General features: G+C 54.6%; 1 protein-coding gene across 2 annotated transcripts in view; it reads left to right on the top strand.

Moving 5' to 3' along the window:
- The first annotated feature begins 3452 nt into the window (after nucleotides 1-3452).
- PPP6R2 (protein phosphatase 6 regulatory subunit 2) overlaps nucleotides 3453-7729 on the top strand; it is a 76710-nt gene continuing 72433 nt past the window's right edge. For both annotated transcript variants that reach the window (XM_068169732.1, XM_068169724.1), the window contains exon 1: nucleotides 3453-3634. The gene's annotated coding sequence lies outside the window, so the exon portion shown is untranslated. The remainder of the gene's footprint in view (nucleotides 3635-7729) is intronic.

The following is a 7729-nucleotide window of genomic DNA, read 5'->3' as shown; positions in this document are numbered from 1 at the left end:
CTGCATCAGAGCTCTGGAGAGCAACCTGCCCAGATCCTGAAGGATCTTCTGCAGTCTGCCTTGTCTCTCCTCTTGCCAGGCAGGAGAATGTTCTCCAGACACCGGGAGGAACATAAATACCCTGCAGACCAGAGCAGAGGAGAGTGCAACACGCTGGAAGCCAAGGAGTTGTCACCTCTCCAACTTTCCCTTCTGATTGCTGTTTATATTCAGAGCTTTGTTATTTGAACAAGGCCTTCTTGGCTAGTGTCCACCTCAACTTCGGCAAGGCCTTGGGCACTGTCTCCCAGAGCACCCTCCAAGGGAAGATTAGGAAGTGTGGGTCAAGTGAGGTGGAAACTGGCTGAAGGACAGGGCTCAGAAGGTTGTGATCAGTGGGGCAGGGTCTGGTTAGAGACCTGGAGCTCATAGCGCTTCCCAGGGGTCAGGACTACATCCAGTCTTGGTCGACATCTTCACCTGGATGGGTGGAATGTGTGGACCCTCAGTCAGTTTGGTGATGGTACCAAACAGGGAGGAATGGCTGATGTGCAGTCAGGCCATGCTGACATCCAGTGAGACCTGGCCAGGCTAGAGAGGTGAGGAACCTCATGAAGTTCAACCAGGGCAAGTGGAGCGTCCTACCCCTGGGGAGGAACAAGCCCCTGTGCCACTCCAGGTGAGAGGTGACCTGCTGGGAAGCAGCTACATGGAGAAGGACCTGGGAGTGCTGGGGGACAAGAAGTTGCCCATGAGCCAGAAATGTGCCCTGGTGGCCAAGAAGGCCAGTGGTGTCCTGGGGGGCATGAGTAAGACTGTGGTCAGCAGGTCACCTGATAAATTGTACACAGGAAAAGGGTCTCTAGGAGAACCAGCTGAGACTCTTCCCCTCCTACCTTCATGTTCCTCAGTCAAAACTAGCTTGGAGATCTGTTGTAAGCACCAAATGACACTTGGTTTCTCAGCCAAGAGTAGAGCCCAGCATCCTGTTCTTACTATGGTCTTCTCAGACACATTCTAGATGGAACAAGTTGCCCAGAGATGTGGTGGAGGCCCCAGCCCTGGAGACAGTCAAGGTCAAACTTGATGGCACTCTGAGCAACCTGTGCTAGTTGGAGATGTCCCTGCTTGGGGGGATTGAACAAGATGAGCTTGGAGGGTGCCTTCCAACCTGATGGATTCTGTGATTCTGTGATCCTATTTCTGGTCCTGCAGCCTCCCAGCAGACATGTCCCAGATCCTGCTCCAGGTGTGAATCTTTGGAAGGCTTAGGTTCATTCCTCCAGTTCCACAACTGGAAAGCCAAAGCTCATGAACTCAAACCCACAAATATTTATCTTGTGCCCAGGTCTTCTCTGCAGTGATCTTGAGATTGCTGCCAAAACCTGGTTTTGAAGCTTTTTGACTGAACTTCAGAAGCAAAATTTCCTTAGAACAGGGTTCAAAGCTTCAAAGAAGTGAACAAACCATCTCAGTAGCCTAGCAAGTCACACAGGGAGACATGGCTTGGTGTGGCCCAGCTGCTTGATGTGTAAATCAGGGACTTCAGGTAAAGGGTGGCGGTATTTCAAGCTCCAAGGTGGATCTTAAGGACATAGCCTGGGCTGTGAAAGACCTGCTCCATGTGTGGAAGACAGATGAGCCTCCTCACCAGCCTCCCAGTACACTTGGGTCACACCAGCCCCAGGAAGGCCCCAGGCTGGGGGCAGAGTGGCTGGAAACTGCCTGGTGGGAAAGGGCCTGCACAGGGTCAGCAGCAGCTGGAGATGAGCCAGGGTGTACCAGCCCTGGCCTAGATCAGCAAGAGTGTGGCCAGCACGAGCAGGGCAGGGATTGTTCCCCTGGACCAGGCACTGGTGAGCCCATACCTGAAATCTTGGGGTCAGTTTTGGGCCCTTCACCCCAAGGAGGACATTGTAGGGATGAAACAAGTCCAGAGGAGGTCAGCAAAGATGGTGAAGGGTCTGGAGAACTTGTGAGGAGCAAGGGATCTGGGGAAAGTTTATCCTGCAGAAAAGGAGGCTGAGAGGAGACCTTCTGGCTCTCTACAACTCCCTGGAAAGAGCTTGGAGCCAAGTAGGGGTCAAGGTCTTCTAAGTGATAGGACAAGAGGAAGTAGCCTCAGGTTGCCCGAGGGGAGGTTTATGTTGGACATGAGCAACAATTTCTTCTACTTGAGGGTTGTCAAGGGAGTCTTCCCTCAGCCTCCTTTTCTCCAGGCTCAACACTCTCAGATCCTTCAGCTGATTCTCACAAGTTCTCCAGACCCTTCTCCTTCTCTAGACCCTTCCCCAGCTTCATTCTCTCAACCTGCTCTAGCCCTTCAGTGTCCTTCTTGGACTGAGAATGTTGCCCACTTAGTACTGGGTGGCACTTGTGGTGGCATTTCTGTGGCCAACCTCCCCCAACTCCCATGAAGACCATTATAAAATGTTGATTTTTTTCCCCCAGTCCTTGTTGGCTCCATCCCCTGGGTGTGTTTGCCACCATGGCCATTCTACACGAAGCTTCCACAGCAGATCTGGCCAGAGATTCTCTGGCCAACGTGGAGGTTCTCCAGCCAACAGAGGTTCTCCAGCCAACAGGTTAAATTTTAACCTTGTATTTCTAGATTTGCAGGGTCAAGGCCTCAACCAGAGCAGTGAGAAGATCCATGGAGGTCGTTCCAAGGGCAGGGATCCACCTAGGAATGGTGAGGAGAATTGGCTCAGTTCCTGATAGGAACCTGCACGATGCTGGCTCTCAGAGGCAGTTTGATCAGGTAGGAGGACAAATTTGTGTGAGGAAACACTGAGGTCTTCTGAGTCCAGTGACAATGATAAGGAGATCTCTCTCCTCGCAGTTACTGGTTTCTTCTGGCCTCTGGGTTGTCCCTTTTTCCTTCTCCCTGTTTCTCCCCACCACGCCCCCAAATCCTCATCCTCACCTCCCAGGACATGATGGACCAGGTGACCCCAACCTTAACCCACCCACAGCCCCCTTACAGGACCCACCCAACCCTTCATTCCTCCTCAGCCCCATAGCAGGGCCATCTCCAGTGCCTCCTTCCTTCCTCCCAGTTACTCCCAGTGATCCCAGGGCATCATCCTCTGTCTCCTGTCTCCATCCCCCTTCCTCTGTTCCCACCGCTCATCCCCTGTCCCTGTCCCCTATCTCTGTCCCTATACTTGTTGCTATCCCTGTCCCCTGTCCATGTCCCCGGTCCCCTGTTCCCTGTCCCCGTCCCCTGTCTTTGTCACTGCCCTATCCCTATCCCTGTCCTCTATTTCTGTCCCTATCCCATCCGCTATCGCCGTCCCCTATTCCTATCCCTGTCCGCGTCCGTTATTCCTACCCCCGTCTCCGTCCCCTATTCTTATCCCCGTCCCCACAGCTTGCCCCGGCCCCGCCCCTCCAGTCAGACCCCGCCCCTCCCCGCTCCGCCCCTCCCCCGCTCCCCCCCTCCCCCCCCCGCGCTGCCAGCCGCGGCGCCGCCGCCATTTTGGATCCGACGGACCTCCGCACCCGCCGCCTCCCGCCGTTCGCTGTCAGCGCAGCCCCGGCCCCGCTGCCCACCTCGGCCGCGGCCCAGGCCCATGCCCGCCGGCCCAAGCAGCCAGGTAGCGCCGCCCCCGCGGAGGGCCGAGGCCCGGACCCCCCGCTCCCAGCCCAGCAGGTGAGACAGACCCCGCGGCCCCGGGCCCCCCGCCGCCGTCGCCCGTACCGAGCTGTCACCGCCGCCGCTCAGCCTCCCGCTGCCGCCTCGGCGGGGCCGGCGTTGGCTGTGCCGAGCCCCACCGAGAGCCGCTTCCGCCTTCCTCCGCCGGGCTTGAAGCACTGGGCCCGGCCCGGCGGGCGGCGGAGGCGGTGCGCGGCCCGAGCCCCTTGCCACCCCCTGTCAGCCCCTGCCAGCCCCTGTCACCCCCTGTCACGCACTTCCAGACCCCTTGCCACCCTCTGCCGCTCTTTGCCACCTCCTGTAACCCACTGCCACCCCCTGCCAGCTTCTGCCACCGCCTCCAACCCGCCGCCTTCCTCCTCCCCTGCCGCCTCCGCTTCGGCCTCCCGGGCCGCGATGCCAGCCCCTTCTCCCCTAGCAGAGCCTCGGCAGGGATCGGTCCCTGGGCCCCTGCCGCTGCCAGGGCCGCCGGGCCGAGCCTGGCTGGCCCCGGGCTGGGCTTTTTAGCGCTGTGCAGCGGTTGTAGGGGGCTTAAGCGGCTGGCGCTGGTTGTGCAGCCCCTCTGGCAGCTCTGATCTCTGAGCTCTGCGACCTTACCCCCGGCCATGCCGTGCCAGGTCACATCTGGGCTAAATCTGACTTTTTGTGCCTGACAGAGTTTGTGTTGGGTTTTTTCTTTGGTGTGGGTTTTGTTGTGTGGGGTTTTTACATTTGATTTTAGAAAGGGGGCTGAGCTGGTGGGGATCCAGGTTTTGGTGACTCAGTAGTTGGTGAAGCTTTTGGGAGAGGTGGTGGCACAAGGTCAGAGGTGTGGGGGTCAGCCTCCTGAGGACCTGCTGGGGACCAGAGCTTGACTGAGAAGATCCTAGCAGCTTCGTGTGTGCTGGTGTGAAGATAAATGCCACTCTGCTGGGTCCTCTTAACCCTCAGAAAGTGGGGTAGGGGGCTGGAGCCACAAATAGAATCCCTCCAGCGCGTAATCGTCCGGCAAGGTGACGTCTCCGTAGTTCCAACCAGGGCTCCCTTCCTATTCTGAAGGGCTTGTTTGGCTCTGAGGACAACAAACAAACTAGGAAGTGAAAAAGAGAAACTGGGAGAGCTGGGGAGGGACCTGAGGTGCTTTTCATGTCTTGTTCTCCCACTTCAAGCTTTTAAAGTAGGCATTTTCCGGCTTGTTTTCATCATGGATTTTTCTGTCTCCAAAAGCAAAGGAGAAAGTTGTGATTTCAGCCCTGTCTAGGCTACACCTTTGGAACCATCACTTCCTAGCAGATTTTGGTCCCAAAGCTGCATTTGGAGGACAGATATTTAGGATTTCTCTCTTCTCTCTCACACTTTCAGAGCCCAACAGGCTGCCAGAATACTTGGGTGGTGGAAAAAAAAAACAACAGCCCACCCCAACCTTTGGTAGATGGTGGTAGAACCATTGCCATAGCAACTGGTGTGGTGATAGCATGGGAAGCAAAGGGAGATTGGGAACCTGTGGGACAATATGGACTGGTTTGGGTGATACCTGTAAAGGTTTGCTGGGGGAGGAGGTGACTGAGGACTGGGGAAGAGCAAAATTTGGACACTTGGTTTGCTTTCTGTGCAGTTTCTGGTGGGGGTTTTGTACTTTCCTTGGATTCTGTTGCAAGTCCAAGGATCCAGGACAAGATCCTGCCTAGAAATACTGGAGAATTCATGGTGCTGCAGCAGCTTATTGGAAAGAGCTTGGCCTGTAGCAGAAAGGGATCATAGTTGGAAGTTGATGATCTTCAAGGTCCCAACCCAAACCATTTTAGGAATCTATGAATCATAGAATTGTTTGAGTTGGAAATCCCTCTAAGATCATCCAGTCCAACCATCAACCTAAGACCACCACTGCCACTAAATCATGGACACCTTCAGTGCTGAGGTTTTGGGGAGCTTCCTGCAAAGCTCTGAGAGAGCAACTGGTGTTGAGTGTTTCTTGTGGGGATGGTGAGGAGCTCTGAAGCAGCCAGGAAGGACATTAAGGTGCAGGGGCAGATCCAGGGAAGGGTCTGGAGAAGGAGAAGGGTCTGGACAACATATGAGGGGCAGCTGAGGGGCATAGGGTGGTTGAGCCTGGAGGAAAGGAGGCTGAGGGGAGACCCTGATGGCTCTCTCCCTTAAAGAAGGCTGGAGCCACTTGGGCCTTGGTCTCTTCTCCCAAGAAACAAGCCACAGGACAAGAGGAAATGCCTTCAGGTTGCCCCAGGGAAGGTTTGTGTTGGACATTAAGAACAATTTCTTGCTCTTGAAGGTTGTCCAGGCCTGGCCCAGGCTGCCCAGGGCAGTGGTGGACTCCCCATCCCTGGAGGGGTTTCAGAGCCATGGAGATGTAGTGCTGAGGGCCAGGGTTTGGTGGTGCCCTGGCAGTGCTGGGTTAAGGGTCGGACTGCATGGTCTGCAGAGTCTTTCCAACCAAAACCATCCTGTGATTCTGTGATCCTCCATCTGAACCTGGTGCTCAGTGCAGTCTTAGTTGTGTTGAAGGAGGGAAAGGTAGAATTTGCAAGCTCATAGGTCAGAAACTGGAGACAACTAGCAAAGAAACAACCATGTTTGAGAAATTGGGTAGGGTTGTTTTTCCCCCAGTACTCAAACTGAAGCCCACAGAGTAAGGATGTTTGCTGTAGAAGACTTCATACTGCTGACAGCTTGTTTTGCAGAGGTTCTAGTGAGGGAAGGAAGACCAAAACCCTGTCAGCTCTTCCTTCAGAGCTGCTGTTGGAGCTCTTGCACTTCATAGTGCTGCTGGGCAGAACCTTCCACTCACAGTTTCCTGTTGGACTGGGAGTCAACTGGAGTGAACTAAATTCTACCTGTGTGTGATTCTGAGATAGGAGGAGGAATCCTTCAATTCTCCTTCCCCTCCTCTTTGGTGGGACATCTGCCAGGTGTTGCTGATCACTGTTTCTCCATGCTCTGTGTAATGAAGCCTTCAGTTGAATCCTGCCTTTAGTTTGTTTGGCTGGCAGAGGCCCCAAAGGTCTCTCCTGAGATGCAAGCAGAGATTGGTGGGACAGGAGAATTTCATCCAAAAAAGGTGTTTGAGGAGACTTTGGAGTGGTGGGGGGACCAGGATGAGCCTCCCAACCTTCTGCTGCTGCTAATAAGGGGGTGTAGAAGTGCAAGTAGAAGCTGTAGGAGTGCAAGAGCAAAAGCTGAAGATGCTGTGTTAGAGAACAATGACTTCAGGTTCATAATTAACTTCAGGTCCATAATTTAACTGCTTGATGTCCAGATGGAGATGGGTGACAAGTGGTGCTCCTCGGGGGTCCCTCCTGGGACCAGCACTGTTCAGTATCTCAATCAGTGTCATGGGTAGTGGGATTGAGGCACCCTGAGCAAGTTTGCTGATTACACCAAACTGGCTGGTAAGGTTGGCATGGCTGAGGAATGGGATCATCCAGAAGGACCTGGACAAGCTGGAAAGGTGGATTCAGGAGGACCTCATGAAGTTCAGCTAGGCCTAGTGCAAGATCCTGCACCTAGGTTGGGACAATCCCTGCTATCAGTCCAGGCTGGGGAGCAGCTCTGTGGAGAAAGACCTGGGGATGGTCCTTGCAGTCCAGAAGGTCAGTGGCATCCTGGACTGCATCAAAAGCAGCGTGGCCAGCAGATGGGGAGAGGGGATTCTGCCCCTCTGCTCTGGTGAGACCTCACCTGGAGTACTCTGTCCAGCTCTGGGGTGATCAACACAAGGACATCCACCTGCTGGAGTGGGTCCAGAGGAGGCCACAAACATGATCTGAGGGCTGGAGCACCTCTCCTGTGGGGACAGGCTAAAGGAGTTTGGGCTGTTTAACCTGAAGAAGGCTCCAGGGAGACCTTCTGGTGGCATTTCAGAATCTGAAGGGGACCTACAGGAAGGCTGAGGAGGGACTGTTTAAAGACCTGTGGTGATAGAACGAGGGGCAATGGTTTGAAACTGGAGCAGGGTAGATTTAGGTTGGACATCAGGAGGAAATTCTTCACTATGAGGGTGGCGAAATACTGGAACAGGTTGCCCAGAGATGTGGTGGAGGCCCCATCCTTGGAAATGAATTCAAGGTCTTTTGAGCAGCCTGCTCTAGTTGGAGGTGT

Source organism: Melanerpes formicivorus, unplaced genomic scaffold, assembly GCF_026170545.1.
Source record: "Melanerpes formicivorus ecotype bairdi unplaced genomic scaffold, bMelFor1.0.p_v2 SCAF_3, whole genome shotgun sequence".
Classification (NCBI taxonomy): domain Eukaryota; kingdom Metazoa; phylum Chordata; class Aves; order Piciformes; family Picidae; genus Melanerpes; species Melanerpes formicivorus.
Note: the sequence above shows the minus strand (reverse complement) of the source record. Positions and strands in the feature narration are given on the sequence as shown.